General features: G+C 47.3%; 1 protein-coding gene and 2 non-coding genes across 3 annotated transcripts in view; 2 read left to right on the top strand and 1 right to left on the bottom strand.

The window, feature by feature from the left end:
- Positions 1–21,771, bottom strand: part of LOC144790939 (serotransferrin-2-like) — a 293,556-nt gene that overhangs the window by 164,735 nt on the left and 107,050 nt on the right. The gene's annotated exons all lie outside the window — the stretch shown is intronic.
- On the top strand, positions 1,199–1,338 carry LOC144793570 (U4 spliceosomal RNA). Its single transcript, XR_013603056.1, has one exon. It is a non-coding gene; the product is annotated as a U4 spliceosomal RNA (small nuclear RNA).
- Positions 20,625–20,764, top strand: LOC144793569 (U4 spliceosomal RNA). Its single transcript, XR_013603055.1, has one exon. It is a non-coding gene; the product is annotated as a U4 spliceosomal RNA (small nuclear RNA).

Below are 21,771 nucleotides of genomic sequence, written 5' to 3'. Positions count from 1 at the left end.
TCCTTTCAGTCAAAATCTGACTAGTCCATTAAATTGTCCCATATTTCAAATACCTTCGTCCATTCTAGGGACGACCCTACTGACATGTGCCACATGCACTGAGTATGTGGTAATCTCCGTCTGGAGGGCCACATCGGGTCACAGGGTGTGGGATTATCAGGGTGTGGGAAGTCAGGGCAGGGTCAATCAGGAGACCAGGGACAGTGTTAGACCATCAGTGGGTATTTGACAGAAGAGTCCTGGGTGCACACTGTTGGCATACATTATAAAGGGGCACGGAGTATCTGGTAGACGATTACCGAAGGATGAGTTGTATTAGTCCAGAGTATGAAGCCTTGTAATTTGGTGCCCTTGTGTATGCCACAGGTTTGTGAGCAGGTTTTGAGCACCAGCTCTTATTCTTCTACTAATTAAGCACTGGTTGAATCCAACATTTAGGAAGTTGGGCCCTTAGATTTCAGCTATAAGGCTATGCGTTGACTGTCAAACATTAATCAAGCACTGGCTAAAGAAATACGACATACGGGCGCCATTTTTCCTGTTAATATGGCCGCCGTGGTGAGCCGCGAGAAAAAAAAGACGGTGACAGTCCAGATGATGGTAGGACAGAGCACGTCTCAACGCGGCGACCCCGAAGTGATACGGCATTTTCGACCCCCCTACTTTCATCGTATTAAGGAGAGCGGTCGTACCCCCGGCGACAGTCTGGGCTGCACCTCGCTCTTTTGCCACAAACCTAAATCCTCTTCAGAGCGCGCTGTGAGATGTCCCAGTTTGAGAGGACCTTGAAGGTGCTTACTTTCCGAATCTTCTACATGCTTTTGCTGGCTGAGACGGAGAGCAAGCCTTCCCAACGCACTGAAACACCGCGCCTGTCCTGAGGGAACGATAAGCACCTCAGTAACACCTGAAGAGTCCTCATAATTGCCCCGGAGGAATTCTAGTTGGAGGAGTGAACAGGCCCGTTGTACCACTATACCAGGAAATGCTAATTAGCATATGGGCCCCCAGAATCCTTTGCGCACAATACATCCTTTCTATGAGGCTTACAAGTAACAGAGACAATCTGAAGTATTGCAGATCGCAAAAAGAGGTATTGTTGTCATAGTCTCCGGCTCTTAATTTTAGGCGACTTTAGGTCGTTGTAGGTGTCCTAAGTTTTTTCCATCATGGGTACCTCGAATGACGATTATTCTTTAGCTTTGCGCAGTGGCAGTATCGTAGCCAATGAGGTCTAACCGAGGCGCGATTATTGCTTATTGAAAACTTTACCCAATACCCCGCTGTGGCAATTTGAAATATAGTTGCCATTGCAATTTTTGACAGTCTCTAAGGAGACTGATAGTCTTGGTCTAAAACAGAAATAAACTCAGAATGTTATCTGCGTGTCTTGGTTTAAAACAGAAATAAACTCAGAATGTTATCTGCGTGCGTTCGGAGATATTCTTTGGTTGCAATCAGATGCTGTAGCGTGTAATGCTCTCTTATCACCAACAGGTGGAGGACTTTAACGACTCCCACTACCCTACCGAGTTGACTTGCAACTGCGGCTGTTGAATTCAGCCCTGCCAAATATCAGGCGTTTGACTAACGCATTTTGATGTGGTGGTCCGCATCACCGCACCAAAATGCGAAGTCACGCATTTATAGCGCCTCCTGAAATTGCAGACAAATGAAGACAGGCACACCCCTATCAGCACTCATTGAGCAAAGCACGGACCATGCGCTGCTATGGCAGCCCACAGAGGCAGATTTACAAGCCCCATGCGCCACGTTTACGCCGCCTTGCGTCACGCAACAGCGTCGTAAACGTGGCGCATCCCTGCGAGGCATTTACAACGTGATGCATCTAGGGAGATGCGTCACGTTATAAAGCCCAGCGCCACAATGGGGGCGTTCCCACGCAGTGTGGGCGTTCCGGCGCCTGTGTGCCTCGCAAAAGTGCCTGCGTGAAATCTACAAGATTTCACGCAGGCACTTCTGCGATGCTGCTACGTCAATTCCTTACGCCTGCTTGACTGACGTAGCATGTTAAGTATTGGGCGGCTCTGAGCATTGCTGGAGTTGCGTCGTGCTTACGACGCAACTCCAGCAATGCGCCGCCCGTACACCACATGATTCGTCACGCATCTGCCCTTCCTTGCACCATGGTGCGCCGCATTGTAAATGCGGCGCATCTGTGGTGGCGCAAGGAGGGAATTGCATGACGCATCGGTTCTGGCGCATCCCTGCTGATTGCAGAGATGCGCCAGAAGACGTAAATATGCCCCACAGTGTTTTACAGACTGAACTACACTGTGCAGTGCAACTCCACTGCACTTCTCTGCTCCGGTGTTGAATTATAACACCTCATCTGCCAGAAGGTGGTTCCGGTCATGCTGGCCAGGCTGGCTCAGCTGTGATCTCACCGGCTGCAGCACTGCGGTATTCGCCATATTGTCCATTTGCCACTGAGACAGAAGATGAAAGGGCAGATTTACAAGCCCCTTGCGCCACGTTTACGCCGCTGTTGCGTCACGCAAGGCGGCGTAAACGTGGCGCATCCCTACGAGGCATTTACAACGTGATGCATCTATGGAGATGCGTCACGGTGTAAGGCCCTGCGCCACATGAAACCTGCGTCAGGTTTCATGTAGGCGTTCCGGTGCAGGGGGGGGGCGTTCCGTCGCAGGAACGCCCCTGAAAAGTGACTCCGTGAAATCTACAAGATTTCACTGAGTCACTTTCCCAACGCTGATGCGTCAAAATCCTGCGCCTGCTTGAAGCAGGCGTAAGGCTTGACGCACCACGTTAAAGATAGGGCAAGTTGGAAAAGTGCTGGAGTTGCGTGCCGCACGCAACACAACTTCAGCACTGCGCCAACTTTACGCCCAAGATGCGACACGCATCTGTTCATTCCTGCGCCATGGTGCGCCGCATCATGGTTGGCGCAAGGATGAACTTGCGTGCCGTATCTTTCCTGGCGCATCCCTGCCGATTTGCAGAGATGCGTCAGGCAACATAAATCTGCCTCGAAGTTATTAAGTGGGCGGCGCGAGCGGGCAGAAGTTATGTTTGTAAGTTTAGTTTTAAAGCCCGCCACTGCTTGCACTGCGGCACGTGGTTCTCATCAGGCGCGCAATACCCATTGAACTCACTGGGCTTCAGCCCCCCCCCGTCGTGTGTGCCAGCCCGGTATGAGACAGATCCCGGGCACACACACAGCCACACCCGAATGTTTCACAGGTCTTTAAAAGACCATTTGAATGTTAATTAGGCCTTGCTGTTGTTTCACCCCTTGTTGGAGGCCCTGCAGCTCCACTCTGCCTACTGATTAAAGGTTCAGCCCCCCCCTGAAATTTTTTCTTAGCCCCCCCCCCCCCGAAATTTGGCTTTATTTATGCCTCTGGTTCTCATCATGATGCCCTGCTGCAACACAACCAGCTGCTGTAGATTACTCGCCGGGAAGACTCTTGTCCAACGAGGTCAGGTGAGCCTCAATATTCATAAATTTAATTACATTACTTAATTTGTAGTGTGAACACAGTCTTGACCACTTCACCAGTTCAGGCAGAAAAGCAAACAAAGTTTACCAGGCATGGATTAGGGAAGACAGAGAAGCGAGCGGAAGAACGCTGGTTACCGTGTGCCTTACACGCCACAGCCCCAAGGACCCTGGGAGTGAGACATGCAGAAGACAAGTCCTAAAAAAAGAATGGGGGGATGGTGACATCACAACAGGAAGTGACGTCACAAAAAGTGGTTTGCACCATCAGACTCATTGCCTCCCCTCGCTCACCCCTTAGTTGCGATTGAACCAGAGAAGCTAGAGCGTGAGCAGCGTACTGAATGAGCTCTGATCTCGCCCCAGAGAGGCCAAAGAGTGAATGTGTGGCTCCATTTTCTCCAGTTATCGAGCTTCCGGTAAAATAAGTGGGGGAACGCGGTCCACCCGCGTGGTACCCCGACTCGAGCCCTGGAGACATGAGTTGAGATACACATGCAAGGGCAGTGGGAGGCGCCATTCCCATAGCAGAGGGGCAGGCAGCTCCTGTTGTGTGGGGCGGGTTCGAAGATGACCCGCATCCCAGCTGCTACTGGACCTTCCTGCCTGGGTGCTGGAACAGTTTTGCCAGATAATGGACTGCCTGTGAGACAACAGCTGGATATTCTTTGGTGAGAACCCCCAGGCAAAGGGAGGCAAAATGGATTTGTCGTCTTCAAGCCACCCTGATGGGACACAACACAGACAGGGAGTTGTACTATTTCCTGGGTTAAAAATAACAATGATCTGTCATTCGTACATATATGAAGTGAATGTACATTAGACCCTACTGTATACTTGGCCTATCACTGTAATTTGGTGACTTGTGACATCAAGATTGGGATTTTAGCATATATGACTTGGTTTCTCTGTTTCAACTAGTCTATTTTATTTTCAATGAGTTGGTTATCTTTGTCACATATTTTAATTTGGTAGTACGCACTGGTGCGACTGTGGACTACTTTATGTCACGCTAAACAGCCGATTCTCTGGTCCTTCGGGTAACACATTTGATGGCCGTTATCTGTTCGCTAGATTTTTCAATTTCTTTGTTCGGCAATTTCCCAGGCAATTTTTATGAAACCCATCATCACGTACTCACCAGTACCTTTTAAACTAAATATACTGAAGAAAATATTCATCTACTATTGAAGCCAATTGAAGAGGGCACATATAGCACTAGCTCAGATTAATTTTTAACTTGAAATCATTGTCCTGAAGAAGGTGACGATTCTTTTGAACACCGAAACGCCGCGTCAACAGTTTTTTTCTTTTTATCGTGTATAATGTATGTTTTCAATAAAAATTGATGATCAATTGTTTTTAACAAGGGTTGTGTTAAAATATTATGATTTGTATATAATAATTTACTGACAAAGTAGAATAATAGAACAATCCTTTGAACTTTTATTGTTTTCAACTGTAGGGAATCATGTATAAATAAATATGTAAATTTGGCAACCTGGTAAGACTAGACCTTGTAAAAGTTTGATCTGAAAAACGTCTGTTGATCCAGTTTAGCTGGATAGACAATAGGGTTTGAAGATATCTATATTTCCCCTCTATAATAAAAGGAAAAGGAAAGTTTGTTTTTTGTTTAAGTGTCCATACCCATCCCTTTTACAAAATAAGGGTTCCTCCTACATTACCTTTTATGCCACTGTTACTGACACAGCCCTGCCGGTTATCATGCTGTGACGCAATATCGTTGTTTTGTACAGGTAAGCCCTGTTTCTTCTTCCTCTTTAACATAGTGGTTGTGGACTGCTCAGACCAGGCTTTCGTAATACGGACAGTATTTGTCTTAATGGGAGCCCAATTCTGGAACGAAAGTCATCGTAAGGATGACGTCTGTCTGTATTTTGCATATTGACACGTAATAGGCATGAGTATTATTTATAATTGAGTGTTGGTTATGTTCACAGCGGCTTTGCTACTTGTTATTGTTCTGCTCTATTTTTGGGCATTAATTTATTTTTAGACGCTTTACAAGGCGGATTTGGGGAACTGTGCTTTAATAGAGGTCGACATCATTGTGCTATGGTTTTTAGCCCCTTGGGGTCTGATTGTGCTCCCTACATGGGAGTCCGACCACCTCTTTTAGGCGTGGTCTTGATGGGGATATTCTCAGAGTTTTGGGTCCACATTGCCCACATATACTATACAGACTATGGTCTGTTTACAAGGTGCAGAATCGGCTGATATAATGGGCTCTATTGTGATGCTGACAGCTAAATCATTCACGCTACTGTTGAGTTGGACTTTTTCAATGAAAGTGTCTGTCCTTCCACCCCTAGTTACATGTTTGGAATGTACTTGTTAAGATCAATATCTTAGTCATTTTATGTGTTCACATACGTATGTAGAAACGTGATATTTTCCTGTTTGTTTGTAATTGGGTCCTTTTCTGTCTTGATTGAGGCAACCAGGCCCGGTTTTTACCCGTAATTAGTTATTCTGGTCAACGCCGACTTTCTATAGGGTGGCATTTCTTGCTTTTGACTTTGGGCCCTATCACCTAGTTTCAATGGATTCGGGTTTGGGAAAACATACAGATCATGAATGTATATTACTTGTTCCTGTTTGCCCCTTTATTACTGACTGGTATGTTCTGTGAAGGTTCTTATATCCGTTATTTTTACTGACAGGCCGCAAACCGAGAACCATTATTTAATAAGTTCCTTGAAGAATAAGCGGCCCATGGACACGTGTATATTATAAATACATCTTGGATATTTGGAACCCTGTATTCTTGGGTTGGGGGTGAGTTTGGCTCATTTGTAAAGAGACACAAGGCTTTCTGTGGGACCCAACTGTGGGATGGGGTGTATTGTCTGTTTCTTTAAATATTGATGCAGTTGATCCCAAGCAGTTCAACTCTTTGCATCTGTATTAAGTAGAGGTCAGTGGGTATCAAGTATTGGGATTCCCATGTTGAAATTCCTTTAGCCAGCAAGTACGAGACGGTTGTGGTATTTATACTTTCTTTCTGTCATAGATTCTGCAACACAGGTCCACTTCTTATTTGAGGTTGATTGCGTTTTTGGAGGTCCACATCTTTAAACCATACAACTTATATTGATTGCTTAGTTGAACACTGATGAGGTGAGAATAAACAATATTCTTATATTCCCCCATATTCCCCCTATTTCTAGTCTGTATATAGCCAGGTTGATTGACTTTTGGGTCTCCTTTGCTCTAATGGGGCAAGTGTCCATCTGGATACTATCAGTTTTAATTCACAAATGTCATAACACTGTATAGATTTGTGTCTTTATTCATTTTGTTATTTCATCTGGTCTATTTGTGCTTCTAATTTGTGTGTTCTTTCCCTCTTACAAAAACAATGTGGGTGTTGTCTTCGTGGTTCATAATATATATGTATATTCAATGTTTAATTTTGTACTTTTTATATGTAGGGGCATATTAGATATTTGTTATATCATGTGGGTCGTCTCTAGCTAGTGATGTTTTTTGGATGTTATGCTGATGTGTCATTTATGTTATGTCTTGTTTATAATTGTTACAGCCCTGACGAAGCTCCCTCTGGCAATTGGGAACGAAACGCTTTGGCTGTGTGCCAGTTTTATGACTAACTTAATAAAAGAAGTATTTTGGACAAAAATGGCTTGGTTGATTGACTTTTTCAGCGAGTGCACCTTCCATTTTTTCTGAACATGAAGTGCCGTTAAGTTGACATTAGAATAAGCTTCTGATGAGCTTGTAGGCTCTTGCATGCTTTTGGTATTTGTATAGTCTAGAGCAGAGATCTTCAAACTTTTGGATGCTGAGACCCCCCTGTCAACATTTTGAGGCGTAAGGACCCCCTCCAGACAAAACTTTCTAAACCTGTAGGCAGGGCTACTAGAATTATGAGGCAGGTGAGGACCAAATTACGCGACAGGCTTGACTAAATTGTGTGGGAAGAAAATGTACATGATGTTATGTGATGCCGCGTATTTTGGGATAGCATTGCTTCATTATTTTGACATTTTTTACACACAGTGACACTGAGGAAAGATTTCACCCCATCAGTACCCGTTTATAACCAAAATACAGCAATTAACATCAGACAGATTTCTAGACAACTTTTGAAAAGGGCCTTCGACTCCGCAGGAATACTTGCTGCCACATTAGAAGCTCACCTGGCCCTGGTCAGGAGAAGCAGGGGTTCCTTAAAAACCTGGTGGTTTTGTGCAGGGTTAAGCAGTCTACCCATGCAGCTTTCCTCTCACCCCCTCCCTTCCATCCCTCTCTCCTCTCCTAACCCCGGATCCCTCTCTCACTTTGCAGGCGATTTTCTTTCACCCCTTTTTACAACTTCTGAGCTCTCCCTATACAACCTCTCACTTCACCTTTAATCACCTCTTGCCATTCTGTCTTTTCACTGCCCTCATCTCTAACAGTATCTCGCATTTATCTCATGGCCTCTCTGGTCCCATCACCTCTCGTGCCACTCAGCACTTCTCATCCACCTCGTCTCTCCATTCAAATTTTTGTCTATTTGTATCCTACACCTCTCCACCCCCCATTCAACTTGCACATATCCCCTTTGTTCTAACAGAAGCCCTCACCTTTGGCTCACACTCACTTCTTGCGTGTCCACACTTCTCTTCGGCAATTCACATTTCTATTCATCCCTGACCTCTTCAATCAAATTCTCTCACTCCCTTGCTGTCCTCTCTCATCCTCTCATCTCTCCTCACCAAGCATATGGGTTGGACCTGTATGCTCCTCTCGGCCTGTGTCACTCTGCTTATTCTTCCCTAATTCAAGAAGGCATGTGTTGTCTGTCTCGCTGTTTTGGTGCAGGCCTTGCAGTTATGGAACTTGCACCCTCCTTTGCTTTACTCCACCAAGAATCTATTATCCTTTAGGAAGATATAAAAACCTTTCTCGATGCTCTGTAGGTTACCCAATTTGGCTTGTTCTCCTTCTCCTTCTGTGTGTTTCTCATTTGCCTACAGGCAGCAGATGGTTATTAGCCCCAGGACATCTTTTGGGAACAGTAGCGCACTACAAATGTAAATAATAATAATAGGCAGAAGCAGGGGAGTCACTAGACCAGAACTTCGGAGGGGTGGCTAACACCCTCAGCTAGGTCTGGTCCTAACACTGGTCGTACACGGTGCAACAGTCTTTTTCGGTGCCCCACCCCCGTTTCTTCCTTCTCAATGAATTCCTTCACTGCCACTCACCAACAATGCACCTCATCCCTCTATAGCACCTTTCTAACAAACATTTCATTTGTTATAGCGCTACTCATAGTTTACTCACACTCATTTCTGTGATCTGTATGTTACATATTCTTTTAGCAGGCACATTAACCCTCTGCACTGTGTGGGTGACAAAAGTGCCCATGTGAGTGCACGGTGAGCGATGCAACAGTGCAAGAGTAGGGTAAGAGGAGTGACTGCAGGTTGAGTGAGGTGGCGTATGAATTTGGGTGCGGATGCAAGTTCAGAATGGGACGAATGAATGTAAGATTACTGATGGACTTGTTTGAGTGAGTTGCATATTGAGCAGTGAGGGGGACAGGTGAGTGAAGTGTCACATGAGTGCAAGATGAGTAGTGTACTCGTGTGACTGCAGGGTGACGTATAGGGTGAACAGCGCAAGTGCATTGTGAGTGCAGAGTGATCACTGTGAGTGCAGGGTGAGCGGGTGAATGGTGTGAGTGCATGGTGATCAGTGTGAGTGCATTATGATCGCTGTGAGTGCAGGGGTAGCGTGAAAGTGAAGGGTGAGAATGAGGAATGAGTTGCCTGAATGCAGGGTGCATTCCCAGGCACTTGAAGTAACTCAGCATGTTATTGACGGCGGCGTAGGGTTTAAGATCTAAGTTAAACTATTGCGGCATTAATCGGGGATCGAGGGTGGAGGAAATAAATAATGTGCTGATCCTGCAACAAACTTACAGTCATATGGTTAGGGTTGCCAGCAGATTATTTTGATGGCCTAGTCGGTACAAAAATAAGCAGTCACCTAAAGCTGTATTTTCAGCACTTATTTGTGCATACTTCGAACAGCAAATATAAATTGAAAGCACTTTTAATTGTGTTCTAGGGCTGCCTCAATGATCCATGACTGACAATTAAAGAGAACAAAGACAGAAAAGTCACATAACGAATGCATACATACTTTTTTATTTAAAAGTCTATTTAGTGTCAAGAGGGGATCTTTGCAGGCTCTTTAAACAAAACAGGCAGGTATTTTTCTTTTGGCAACCCTACTTTATATTCCTTTTGGCAACCCTACTTTATATTCCTTTTCATGAAATGCATTCTCACACTACAGCAGTAATTGTAAAATACAAATGTAAGGAATAGGCAGAGTGGGGAGCCAGGGGGTACTGGACCCAGGAAAAAACTAAGCCTCTGTAACCAGTTTACAAAGGCATGTAAATATGCAAATGATCTTTAAAGACCTGTGGAAAAACTCAGGCGTGCCGAAGATAATACTCCAGACACTGCCCAGCTGAGCCCCCAGCAGCTCGAGTTGCACTGCAGCAGCCCGGTCTGAAACATAGGATGGGGAAAGAGGGGGGGGCAGAAGTGTGACTGTGAAGGCGTGACCCCCTTTCCATCGCTCCACGGCCCCCCTGGGGGTCGCGCCCCACAGTTTAAAGATCCGTGGTCTAGAGTATGATGTACCTCATGTCTTCCCAGTGGAGATGCAGATTAACATTGCCTTGTCTCTGGTGTCCTCCTAAGTTCAAGGTTATTTGGCTCTTGTCCTCATTTAACCCACTCAGGACTCAATGAGTCCAGTCCATTGTTGCCCTCGTGCTTCCCTGTCAGAACTATTCCTTTAGTAAACATCTGCACCTCGAACATGGGACCCCATCAAACCGGCCCTTGACTGATGCCCAGTAGCCAGACAGATAGTTTTTAAAGCCCCTGAATCGTGCCCTGGTGCACTCTGTAAGCCCAATCTCCCTGCAAGACCAGCTTCAAACCTATCAAACCGATCTGTCAAGGGTACTCAGGTGAAGAGTAGCACCTCTAGTTACCGCTTACAGGTATTGAAATATTTGTATGTCTGTGTAACTTCTTCAATACAGCCCCCCCAAGCTTTAGAACCCCGCTGTGACCCGAGTAATAAAGTAAACTCATCAGCCACCTCCACTTCCGAAGATTCCTCAAGACTTGGCTGGTCCCTTCTCATCTAGTAAGTAAGGCATGCAGCCACTAATTACATAAGCATAACTGTGGCCCATGTGGTTCCACAGTCTGAGGTGCACAGCCTCAGAAAGGGGGGCCTTCGGCCCTTGCAATCCAAAATACGATTCACATCATCTTTTCGTTTACACATTACCAGTTCGTTATACACTCTTGTCCCAGTTATTTTGGATTGCAAGGGCCCAAGGGCCCCCTTTCAGGGGCTGTGCACCTTGGACTGTGGAACCACGTGGGCCACAGTTATGCTTCTATATCTTTGTTGTGCATGGGCAGAGCACGCACCGAGGTTTGCACGCCATAATCTTCAGCCTTGGATCATTTGTTTAAAGCGTGACTAAAAAGTAAAAAAACAAAAAACGGGCGTGCATTCTCCTCCCCAAATGTGTTCAATGACACTGGTGACACCCAGGAGATTTCATGAAACCACAGAACATTATAACAAGCATTGGCATAGCCAATAGGTCTCGCCTTTGGGACCTTATAAGTGTTTAGTTATCCGGCACAATAGCCTTGGTGCAACAACATCAACTGTTGCATGGCTAAACACTTATAAGGTCCCAAAGGCGAGATCTGTTGGCTATGCCAATGCTTGTTACTTTGCACCTACAGTACTTGTTGATTCAAGAATACATTCCAACTAAATATGAATTCTTGAGTCCTTAGTTAATGCTTTTAATTTCAGGAGTGCTGAAACTAGGGCTGCATGAGGTGCTGCACTACCCCCAGAACAACCTTTCCAGAATTCAAAAAGCAAATGATCAATACATTTCCCTTTCCTTTTGTATTTATATTGACGCATTTGCTGTGCATCCAAAGGCAGAGGTCAAATTTCAGGTAATGTGTGACAAATTGCTGCTTATTCTTCTCTTAACATGGAGATTCACGTTTACTTTCCACTTTCCTTAATCTAAAATGTGTGAATTTTGCATCCAAGTAGCAATCCTGCACGGGTATAGGGAGTGTGAAAGGAGAAGGCAGCAGTACGTCAAATACAATATAACACACAACAAAATCCAAACACTTGTAAATTAATTTTACAAATGTTTCAAAATAAATCAGCAAATAAAGGGTAAATGACTAACAAAGATAGGTCAAGTCAAATATTGAAAACATATAGCGTTGCAAATTATAGATATCAATGGCAAACATGAGCTCTGTGCATGACTGTGCCATACCACTCCATGCTTTACTCCTATATTTGGGACAATGGGCTGCAAAATGCACCACTGAATGCATATTGCAATCCTACTGTTATCCTGCTGAATGGATGTGGTCAATTTGCTAATGTTGTCCTTCGTGAAGCGCTTTGATTTTTAACAAACCCTGTGACTTCAGCAGGGCAGGCCCTACATCGGACTGACCAGGACTGCACCCTGGGGGGGAAGAAAATGTGGTGCTTGTTGTGGGAGGAAGGGGGAGGGTGTAGCATCGTGCTACAAAGAAAACACAGACTCAGATTCTTAGTCTACTGGAGCTTTATTGCATGCTTCTGTTGCCTTCCTTGTCCCTACTCTAACTGCCCCTTTCCTGTGTCCGCTCCTCCTCTTCCTCTGCCCCCCTAGCTCCGCCCACTCCCAACTACTAGTGTGCTGACTTCACAACATCTCCCCCCTTTGTAACAAAACAAACAAAACATACTGACTTCTCAGTCCATCTCTACGATCAGTCTCTTGGGTGGACGTATGTCGCAATGAGGTCGTGGCGACCTGACTCTCGGACTATTAGTACTCAGTGTCTCAATGATCGGAGCAGTGCTCTCACGATCATCTGAATGCAGTTCATCCGAACTGGGAGTGTCCATTTCACTCATCAGGATTCTGGAGGTGTCCCTTGACAGTTCCTTAAAGTGTGAGATGTTTCTCGTGACTCGCCGCTGCTCGGACTCCGCCGTCAACATGGTTCCTTTCCTCTTCGTGATCACCACTGGTTCGTCCTTGAATAGACAAGCTCTGCTGCTGAAGTCTGGACAGATGGAGCCTTCAGTGTCTGAGGTGCCTATGGAGAGCTCAGTTTGATATCGGCAGTCTGTCGTCCTTTGTGACTCGTGCTCACGTGACGCTCGGCCTCTTTTCCAAGGGGATGTAATTCTAGTTCCCTGGCGAGTGTCTGCATGTATTTTTACTTCCTTTTGCTTTGTCAGGTCAAGAACAACACTGTCTTCCTGTTTCGAGTCTGGGATGCCAGCCGGTGGGGTATGAACGGTGGAGGTCATCTTGGTATGACTTGGAGATTGATTTGCTGTCTCGGGTTGTCTCTCCCACGCCTGCTCGCGCCTAGAACAGGCAAGCCCTGGAACCGGCTGAATATTTGCGTGTCTTGTTCTCATCCGATGATGACTTGGCTCTCCTGACATGTCTGGCTTCCTTTGCAGATCGACTGGTTGGTCCGTTTTTATTTGGGTGCTACTGGCCACGATGTCTGATTCCATTTTATAGGACCAGGACCATGACCAGGACCTTCGAGTCAACCTTGCTGCCCCTACCCGGGGTGACGGTGTAGTATTTGTGTCGCGATGCACCTGTGCTCGATGTGACAGGGTGTCTGGTGGAGTGATCGAGTGTGCATTGACATTGGTGTGAGACATGTCGCTCTTGACGGGAAGAGTGTCCCTTGGTTCGCTGATGTGTTCAGGTGCTTGGCGCCATGGCCGTTGTCGGGACCACGACTCTGTCGACTCAAAGGATCGGACCGAAACGCTATCTGAATCAGAGGGGTTCTCCCTCACTTCCCTCTGAGAATGTTTCTTTAAGAATGTTGCGCGTGGTCGTTGTCGGGACCACGACTCTGTCGACTCAAAGGATCGGACCGACGTGCTTTCTGAATCAGAGGGGTTCTCCGTCAGTTCCCTCTGTGAGTGTTCCTTTGGGAATGTCTTACCAGGTGGCCTTCGGAACCGGGTAGTCCGTGACGAGCTGCTTTCCACCTCGGAATTGTCTTTGAAAAGCTTCTCCGTGTGTCTTTGTTGGAACATCTTCAATGTCGTCTCATTTGGGAGATTGTTTGAAGATTCCGTGCTTGTTCCTTGTGCTTGATCCCAAGCTTTTGCCTCTTCGTCCTTCTCGCCTGATGTTACCCATCTACGCTCTGTTTCTTCGTTGTCGCGGGGCCCATGAATGCATGGATCTTTTCTTGCTTGTTGTAGTTGTGAGGGACCAGTCCGTCTTGTGTGATCTGGTTCTCCTTCCCAATTGTTTGGTGCTCTAGTATCTCTGATCTGTTGGTGGTGTGTTCTCCTGCCAGCTGTTTCCTCGGACTCATCTTCACTCCTTGGCGATTGATGTTCCGGCGTCGATTTCCTGTGTTGACCACTGCAGCCCCTTCTTCTATGGTTTGTCTTTCTCCCCCACTGGTTGTGCAGAATGCCATTTTGTCCAGGAGTGCAATCTGTCCCACTGGACGCTCCCTCTTTATCAGAGTAGCGTGTGTTATGCTTTGACTGACTTCTTGAGGGACTCCTGGGGAATGAACAATTCCGGGGAGTTGTTCTTTGGATGGTTGACTCTGAGTAATCTTTGGTTGTTTCTGAGTGGTCGGACGCTGAGTAATCTGACTCTGAGTATTCCTTGTCACTTTCCTTGTCACCGTGTCTCCCCCGCTGTCTTTTCTGTCTTTTCGCTGGTCTGCCTTCTCTCTCTCTCCTTTTGTGTTCGTTGGATTTCTGGGTTCTCTCTTCCCAGGTATCTCGAAGTTTTGTACTCAGATGCACATCCCTCAATTTGTCTCTTGTTTGGACTTGCATTCCAATTTCAGCTTTCTTGATAATTTCCTTTAGCGACCAATGCCCTCTCAGTATTTTGTGCCTTGTTTCGGGGTTTTCACAGCCTTCAATTATTCGGAGCCGAACAGCATCCTCATTTGTAAACGTGTTGAAATGGCAGCGTTGTACCAGACTTTGCAACCGAGTGATGAAATGCGGCAATGGTTCGCCTGGTTCCTGCCGTGCTGTGTTGAAGACCATGCGATTATGATCCACCTCTGCCTGTGCATTGAGATGGGCACAGAGCTCCTCTTGGAGTCTATCATAGATGTCCGCTTCTTCTTTGGAAAATGTTCTAATTGGGCATCGGCCCCCGGGACCCACCAGATGGAGGAGTAGCACCAGACATTTTCTTTCTCTTTGCTCACCGTTGGCTTTCAAGAAATTGTCCAATGCTTCCAGCCACCAGGGCCGTTTGAGGCCCTGGATCCAATCGTCAATCCGCTCCGCTGGGCGCGATACTTCAAGGTGTGGATTGAAACATTGAGCTACGTCTCCTCCCGCCATGAGAGAAGAAGGTTCTGATCTGTCGTAGACGCGGGGCATTGTGCTGTACACTTTTCTTCGGGTTTCAGTTGCTTCTGCTTGTGTTTTAGCTTGAGCTTGATTGTTAGTTCTTCCTTCAGTGCACTCGTGTTTGGTCAACATTGCACCCTTGAATTTATCCATGGTTAGTGACAATGTTGGGTTTCACTTGCTTGTTGTGTGTGTTCATCGGCTACTCCACACTTGCATTGGCTTGTGCTCGTTCCGTTGTAATTATTTATGCGTTGTCTTTGTTTATGTTTGCTTGTAACTTCTGTTATTTTATGGACACGCGTTGCTTCATTACATTTGCCACTGCGCATTCGCTTGCGTTTCTCACTGTTCGCGTTTCCACCCGTGCTGACCTTTGTTTTGTCAATACTTGTTTGTTAAGTCACTCTTGTGGTTGTTCTTGCTTGTTAGTTGATTCACTCTCGTGTTAGCATGTGCTTATTCTGTTTGGTCGCCAAGACTTGTTCATTGTTGTCCACGCGCCGTTATCCACGCTTATTTATTTGCCTTACCAACGCTTACTTCTTTGCATTTACCAGTGCTTGTTTACTTGTCTTCGTCAGTGTTTGGTTGGCCTTCGCCAACACTTGTTTCCGTTTGTCCAATGCTTGTTGATTTGCATGTATCAATGTTTGTCTATTTGCATGTACCAATGCTCGTTTCTTTGCATGTACCAATGCTGGTATGCCCTTCGCCAGTGCTTGTTTATTTGCTCTTGCCAGTGCTTGTTTATCTCCGTTGGCCAATGCTTGTTTATCTATTCTCGTTCCTTTGCATGTACCAATGCTTGTATGCTCTTCGCCAGTGCTTGTTTATTTACTCTTGCCAGTGCTTGTTTATATCCGTTTGCCAATGCTTGTTGATTTGCATGTGTCAATGCTTGTTCACTTTTGCCAATGCTTGTTCACTTTCTTGCTGTTGCCTGACTTCAAGATGGCCGCCTATTGACCACACAGGGTATGTCCTTAAAGCCTGCCTGACTCAAAGATGGCCGCCGTAGCTGTCTGCAGGCACTACTTTCTTTCACTGCATTCAGCCCTTTTTCTTCACCCAGGACTCACCGGCAGTCGTCTTCAGGAGCAGCACCCTCCAGATCTAGCTCCCTCTGGTCACCACTGCAGTCAGGTGAGGTTGGGGTGGGCTCCCGCCTCACTTTGCAGGGTCCTTCGGCGGCGGCGTGCCAAAACCCACGCATTCGGAGTGAGGTTTTTCCGACGCCGGGCTCCAGATTTACCGCGCTCAGCAGCGCTTGACAGTGGACCTTCGCAGGGGCAGTCCACACCAGGAGGCACTCTCTTTCGGCCACAGCAGTCCTCAGGTGAGCTTGGGGTGGGCTCCCAGCTCACTGTTACAGTTCCCGCTCTCACTTACGCCGACAGCATGCCAAACCTCACGCATCGGGCGTGAGGTTTTCCGATGCCGGGATTCTTCGAGCTCCGTTCTGAGCTCAGCTTACGTTGCGTTCGTTGGCGCCTGCCAGCGGATCCTCCAAGGGCACTTCCTTGTACCTTGGGTACCTCTTCTTCACTGTGGGGTGCAGAGCAGAGTCGGGGTGGGCTCCCGACCTCTGTTTCACTTGGGACACGCCAAATTACACGCATCAAGCGTGGGTCCCGTTTTTGGCGCGATGAAGCGTTTCTTTCCTGCCGACGCTCTGGCGCTCCTTTTTTAGTCCCTTCAGACCTCTGGCAATCCCCTGGCTCTGGGGAGAGGGTCACTCACTGCTGGCCTTTCTTCTTTAGACGGCAGCACGGCTCCACACAGCAGCGTTCTTCTTCCTTAGACACTGCACAGGACAGGGTGCTCTTGATAGGGTTCTGGGGCACTGGACATGCCTATCCCACCCTCGTCGCCAGTTGTAGCATCGTGCTACAAAGAAAACACAGACTCAGATTCTTAGTCTACTGGAGCTTTATTGCATGCTTCTGTTGCCTTCCTTGTCCCTACTCTAACTGCCCCTTTCCTGTGTCCGCTCCTCCTCTTCCTCTGCCCCCCTAGCTCCGCCCACTCCCAACTACTAGTGTGCTGACTTCACAACAGAGGGGTTGTTGCAATGTGACAGGAGGAGGTGTCAGGAAGATGGTTGGAGGGAAGGAGGGTGATGGGGTGATCACAATTACACTGAAGTACATTAAGGGCTGATTAAAACGTTTTAAAATGACCTGATTAAACCAAGTGGGATAGACGAGCTGGTGTTTGCGAAACATTAAGTCAGGCAGCTCCCTGCACCGCCCCTCGGATTATTGTTGCCCTGGTCCTGGGCCCAGCTAGCTAATGCCCAAGGCCAGCCCTGGACTTCAGGGATGTAACACTGATGGCAGCACACTCCCACTCCGAAAATTGTTCCAGCTCCACTCTACTTAGTTACTTGTAACAATGGTTTATGAACATTAACCAGATGGTTTGTCCTAAATATGAGCATGTAAAATTGATGCGTATCCAGAGCTCCTGCAGTAACTATACATTATTTTCACTTATTGACACTCTGATGGCCACCCTAGCCGCGCCTGCCTCATGCAGCAACATGCCAATGTTTCAGGAGAAATAAACTTAGTGAAAACCAGCATTTGTCTAGCGTTGCAGTCGATGGTCACTTAGTCAAAGGGTGACCTGGAGCAGTCTGTAGTGGGTATCGGCCAAAGAGGTTTAAGTGCATATGATTCACAGGATGGGGTATCGGTTGCTGTCAGTAGGGACGCTGAGATTGGGAACAGTGACGTTTAGTTTATACATTTGCCCAAAAAAAACCAAAAACAAATAACAGCCACAACTCCAACTCTCATTAACGTGAAGAAAGTATCCCGGGTGAAGGTGCTAACTGCTGCAGGGAGGATGGCGCGGGAGTTGAACACTTACTGAAAGTAAATGGGGCGAGTGGCGCACAAGGTTAAATGGCAGTAACACAGGCTTTATCTGCCACCCTTTCCAATTCTGTACATTAAATATAATAAACAAGGTAATAATACGCTGCAATTGCAACGTTCAAGAACAACAGAAAGGCGATAGGCAAATAGCTTAACTCCTTCTAAACTCCCCAGACAGAGTAATACTGTGAAAACTGCAGCAGTCCCGCTGGTTCTGCAGATTTTCCTCCTGGCAGGTGACAGCGCACCACTCCCAAGGGCACGTCACATGGCCCGTGGCCCGGCGGCTCCCGCCGTACCCACAGCCTGCCATGCCTAGGCCACGCTCCAGGGAGGCTGAACCCCATATAACCCACGGCAGGCTCCCAGTGCTCACCCCTCCTCTCTGCTACTCCCCACTCAGCCTCTACCGGGATCACCTCTAGAGCCGCCAGGGCCACGGTGATCCACCACTGAGCCGGGATCAGACCTGCCCTCCTCCCCCGCAGCAGCTGATCCGCCGCCTCCACCGCTCTGCAGCATGCAAGATGGCAGGGTCGCTGGTGGAGAGAGACAGCCACCTGGCAATGGCAGGTGCCCTTCAAGCATGAAGGGTGTGTGTGCGCGTGCGAGAGAGAGAGAGAGGAGAGGTGGCACGGCCTGGCCCCGGGCCTCGGCACGACCTCAGTGCTCCCCAAGCGCTACCAGCCCAGCCCACGTCAACAGGCAGCAGCAGGTACCTGGATGCGGCCACTGCAATGCAATGCTCCGTTCCCGTGACTGCACCGCAGTGACATGTGCCCTGCATGTTTACACCAGGGCTGGAGGCTCGCGGGCACCTGGAAAGCATCCTGGAGAAAGTGTTTTCAGGACTGAAGAGCGAGCACACCTATGACTTTTCGGTTTCCCATCACTACTGTCTGCTCTAAGGAATGGCTCATGTTGTTTACCAAATCTTCTTCCTGTAGTAAAACAGACTGACCTCGTCCAACAGGTCTCCCACGGACAGATTTACTGTATATTTTGAAATCTCCGCGCTCAGAATAAAAACGAGGGAGTGAGGCGGCTGGTGATGTCTGGGACAGCGCACCTGCTTCTATGAAAGTGAAAGCGGGTACGGCGTGAGATTATTAAAAAACATATGATGGTCTCTGCGCACCTGTAGACGCTGAGGGGGGAGTGGTGGGGGGAGTGCAGCCGAGAGCACACACAGCGTTTCCCTTGCGGGAGCGACCAAGAGCACCATCTGTTTGAAAGTTAATTACAAACAGATGGTTTCAAAGCTCGCTCCCGCAAAGTAAACGCCAAACTTGCAGGCGTTACATTGAAAGCAATGCAATGCGTGCACGTTTTTGGCCTCAAAAGCGAATCGATTCCAAGAGGTCTTCTCCTATGCAAAGGTAAGTATGAAGGGCATACATGCCCTACTTGCAGTAAATCCAATTCGGATGGCAGTCAGCCTCGTGAACACACCAGTTGTAGCAACATGTCCTACCAATGCAATATACAATTCATGTCTAAAAGCAGTTCATCCTTCCAGTCAAAATCTGACTATTCCATTAAATTGTCCCATATTTCAAATATCATCGCCGATTCCAGGGAGGATCCTACTGACATGTGCCATGTGCACTGAGTATGTGATAATTTCCAGGTGGAGGGCCACATCAGGTCACAGGGCGTGGGATTATCAGGGTGTGGGAAGTCAGGGGAGGGTCAATCAGGAGACCAGGGACAGTGTTAGACCATCAGTGGGTATTTGACAGAAGAGTCCTGGGTGCACACTGTTGGCATATATTTTAAAGGGCATGGAGTACTATCTGGTAGACGATTACCGAGCTCCAGGACACCTCCGGGTAATGTTGCACTTTTAAAAGTTTCCTTAATGTATTAACATGTATTATTCCAGAGTATGAAGCCTTGGAATTTGGTGCACTTGTGTTAAACGCAGGCTTCTGGGCAGAGTTTTGAGCACCAGGTCTTATTCTTCTACAAATTAAGCACTGGTTGAATCCAACTTTCAGTAAGTTGGCCCCTTAGATTCCAGCTAATAAGGCTATGTGTTGACTGTCAAACATTAATCAAGCACTGGCTAAAGAAATATAACATCCGGGCGCCATTTTTCCTGTTAATATGGCCGCCGTGGTGAGCCGAAAGAAAAAAAGAGACGGTGACAGTCCAGATGATGCTAGGACAGAGCACGTCTCAACACGGCGACCTCGAAGTAATACGGCATTTTCGATCCCTACTTTCATCGTATTAAGGAGAGCGGTCGAACCCCCTGCGACCCTCCGACAGTCTGGGCTGCACCTCGCTCTTTTGCCACAAACCTAAATCCTCTTCAGAGCGCGCTGTGGGATGTCCCAAGTCTGAGAGGGCCTTGAAGGCACTTACTTTCGGAATCTTCTTCAGGCTGTCCGAGACCGAGAGCAAGCCTTCCTAGCGGATTAAAACACCGCGCCTGTCCTGAGGGAGCGATAAGCTCCTCACTCTCTCCTGAAGAGCCCTCATAATTGCCCCGGAGGAATTCTAGTTGAAGGAGTGAACGGGTCCGTTGTACCACTATACCAGAAAATGCTAATTAGCATATGGCTCCCAGAATCCTCTACGCACAATACATCCTTTCTATGAGGCTTACAAGTAACAGAGACAATCTAAAGTATTGCAGATCGCAAAAAGAGTTATTGTTGTCATAGTCTCTGGCTCCTAATTTAAGGGGGCTTTAGGTCGCTGTAGGTGTCCTAAGTTTTATCCATCATGGGTACCCCGAATGACGGTTGAACTTTAGCTTTGCGCAGTGGCAGTATCGTAGCCAATGAGGTCTAACCGAGGCGCGATTATTGCTTATTGAAAACTTTACCCAATACCCCGCTGTGGCAATTTGAAATATAGTTGCCATTGCAATTTTTGACAGTCTCTAAGGAGACTGAACATTGTTGGTTAAAAACAGAAATAAACTTATAATTGGTAAACTGAATGCATTCGGAGGTTTTCTTTGGTAGCGATCAGATGCTGTAGCGTGCACTTCTCTCTTTTCACCAATAGGTGGAGGACTATAATGTACTCTGAACTCTGTGATGAGCAATGAAGATAAACGGCAAAGCGCATTTGGTAATTGGCAGTGCAGCATGTCGCTGCGCTGCCCTGCATTACAGGGAAAGGTTAGGACGACGGAGTAGAAAATTATTTAATTTTCCCTATTCCGTCGTCTGTCTACTCCCACCACCCTACTAAGCTTACTTGCAACGGAGGCTGTTTAATTCAGCCCTGCCAAATACCACGCATCAGGCGTTAGACTAACGTATTTTGGTGTGGTGGTCCGCATCACCACCCCAAAATGCGAAGTCACACATTTAGAGCGACGCCTTAAGTTGCAGACAAATGAAGACAGGAGCGCCCCTGTCAGTAGTCATTGGGCAAAGCACGGACCGTGCGCTGCTCTGGCAGCCCACAGTGTTTACAGACGGAACTACACTGTGCAGTGCAACGCCACTGCACTTCTCTGCTCCGGTGTTGAATTATAACATCTCATCTGCCAGAAGATGGTTCTGCTCACGCCGGCCAGGCTGTCTCAGCTGTGATCTCACCGGCTGCAGCACTGCGGCATTCGCCACATTGTCCATTTGCCGCCCAAGACTGAACATGAAGTTATTAAGTGGGCGGCGCGAGTGGGCAGAAGTTATGTTTGTAAGTTTAGTTTTAAAGCCCGCCACTGCTCGCACTGCGGCCCGTGCCTCTCATCATGATGCCCTGCTGCAACAGGACCAGCTGCTGTAGATTACTCGCCGGGAAGACTCTTGTCCATCGAGGTCAGGTGAGCCTCAATATTCTTAGATTTAATTACATTACTTTATTTGTAGTGTGAACACAGTCTTGACCAATTCACCAGTTCAAACAGAAAAACAAACAAAGTTTACCAGGCATGGATTGGGG

The sequence above is a fragment of the Lissotriton helveticus genome, chromosome 11 (assembly GCF_964261635.1).
Source record: "Lissotriton helveticus chromosome 11, aLisHel1.1, whole genome shotgun sequence".
Classification (NCBI taxonomy): domain Eukaryota; kingdom Metazoa; phylum Chordata; class Amphibia; order Caudata; family Salamandridae; genus Lissotriton; species Lissotriton helveticus.
This window is presented reverse-complemented; position numbering and strand designations above follow the sequence as displayed.